Here is a 2,713-nt window from a genome sequence, read left to right as displayed (position 1 = left end):
ACATATGTACATATTTTCTGTTTTGATTGATTTATATAAAAATCAGGTCATATCCAGTATGAACAATTTTATACCGAAAAGAAATTTCCATTTATGAAATACAAAAAAAACAGTATTTTAAAGAAATTTTTGATTAAAATAAACTCAAAAATTTTACCAAACTTTCCTGGTTTGAATTGTAAAAAATAAATATGCAAGAAAAAAAAATATGACTTCAGGACTTGAACCTGAATTAAATACGTGCCAAAAAACAAAACGAATAATTCCGCCGACTTTAGCTTCTGCACCACAAATTAACCGCGCGGCCTTCTTAATCGCAAATTTATTCGCTTCGCTGTGGGCATGAAATAAGTTGATTTCCTTAGTAGTGTGCCGAAAAATCTTATGAAATTCCTCAGTAGTTTGGTAAACGCAGAAAAAATCTGAATTCCTGTCCTAGCATGGTAAGTAAATATAGAAACCCTCCACTTGCGTCACTGGCGTGGTAAATATCTGCAATTCCCCACTAGTGAGAAAAGTTGAATCTGAAATTACCTTAGTATGAATCTACAAATTAATATAGTACTCGAAAAAAGCTCATTTAACATTTGCTCCTTCTCATTGCATTAACATTCTCTGCTTCAAATCTTTCAAATCTCAATTGTACCAAAAAAGAAGCTCACAGTAACATTTGCACCTTCTCATTGCATTAACATTCTCTGGTTATACTTACCTGTATATGTATGTGTTTTAGGTGTTTGGCCGAGTTCCTCCTTCTATTAGCCATTGCCTGCCGAGGGGCAAGCATTATTAGAAAAAGCTTTTGCTTCATTTTGGTGTTTCACGGAGATTCGAACCAACGTACTCCGAATTCCGAATAGTATTCACGTACCAAGCCATTCGGTTACGGCGGCCGCGAGGTTACTTTCTTTTAAATTTAACTATAAAGCAATGCTTGAAATTCAGAAGCGAGGAATCTATCAAAAAAAAAACTTTAATTATACCAAATTTATATTTACTACTCAGTAGGTACTGTAGGTATATATTGTACTACAAAATAAAGTGGTGATGGGATAGAAATAATACGCTTTCCTTTTCAAATCAAAAATCATTTGGGCGACCGTGAAAAACACAATATTCATTTTGCGTCGCCACCTTTGAACAGATGGATTTTTTAATAGGCTACAAGTTGACTACGTACCTATACATTGGTTTTTCAAAAGCCTTTCACAAGCTTATCTCAGATTTTATTCTATATTTCTCAGTATGATTAACAGGTCTGCGTGTCTCGACGAAGGTATTCTCCACTCCCTTCCTGAGGCGTGCTCCAAGGAAGTATTCTAAGACCTTTACTATTTAAATTTATATAAATAATATATGTACTTCACGTTTTCAAGATCCTTGCTCTAAGCGGAAAATCAACAAGTTTTTTCGACTGTAAAAATTCTGAAGATGTATGTATGATTTTACTAAATTATATTTTTGGTGTTGTAGCTTTAACTTGGATCTAGTTTTTTCAAACATTTCTAACATCTTTCGTTCGTCTCAAGTTCTAATATGCTGCTCCCTTAAATTTTCTAATCACATGACTTCCTTCCCTACAAATCCCTCTCTTTTTAATTTACCTAAAGTTCCTTGAAAGCAGAAGGACTCTCTCTATATTTTGTGGTTGGCGTGATAAATGACAATACTGACTTCCCCTAAATTCTCCGGGATATTTTGTTCCTTATTTAAACAAGGTTCTAGGTTCTTATTTTCTTCTTATATCAAGAGATTTAGTACGAGAACTAAATGAGATTTTAAATTGTACTCCGCTTGATTTTTCTTTTTAATATTTTCCTCAAAATATTTCAATCTAGATTATCGTTTTAGTCAGTAAGAACTTTTGCAGTTTATTTACTATCCCGATAAAAATAAACAAATAACTATAGAGGGATGGAAGGAGACTATATGTACAAGGAATCCCCATTTCTTTTCGAACTTGAAAGACGCATAACCTTATATCAGATGCTCTTTAAGAGCTTGAGAACATAAAATGATAATACAAAACAGAAATATTGTTGAAATATTTTTTTTATTTATTATAATACTAGCTGTTACCCGCGGCTTCACTCGCGTTGAAGCTATTAAATAAATATCAAAGATCATTACATTTCAATAGGGCTGAATCAATGTGATTTAGTATTTAAAATTAGACACTCGCGAACATGCTACATATAGTTGACCGTGAGAGAACCATGGCTTTTCTAAATGCACTCCCGCTACTTGCAATGTCTGCCCTTGTACTTTGGTTATGGTAACAGAAAAGCTAAGCTTAACGGGAAACTGAACCCTTTTGAATTGGAAAGGAAGGTCAGTGGAAATAATTGGAATGCGAGGTATGATAACACTTTTTCCCTTATCCATACCTGTTCAAATAGTAGCACCAAGTATATTTTGCCCCAATTTTGTTATCCGAAGCCTTGTTCCATTACATAGCAGAGGAGCATTTAGATTTCGTATAAGCATCACTGGTACAATCAATTTTAATTGAATTTTATGTGACGGTACACCCGACAGTTCAAGTGAGTTTAAAAATTCCATAGGATATGAAGTACTTAGTTCCGTATCCATAATTGTATCCATTGACAAATATTCCTTCATTTCTCCTTGCACCTCTTTTAAAATGTCAGTGTTGATCCTAGAAACTACTTCATTTTTTGGCGTTAATATTGCTCTTGCGCACAACCACTGA

Source organism: Anastrepha obliqua, chromosome 6, assembly GCF_027943255.1.
Source record: "Anastrepha obliqua isolate idAnaObli1 chromosome 6, idAnaObli1_1.0, whole genome shotgun sequence".
Lineage (NCBI taxonomy): Eukaryota > Metazoa > Arthropoda > Insecta > Diptera > Tephritidae > Anastrepha > Anastrepha obliqua.
This window is presented reverse-complemented; position numbering follows the sequence as displayed.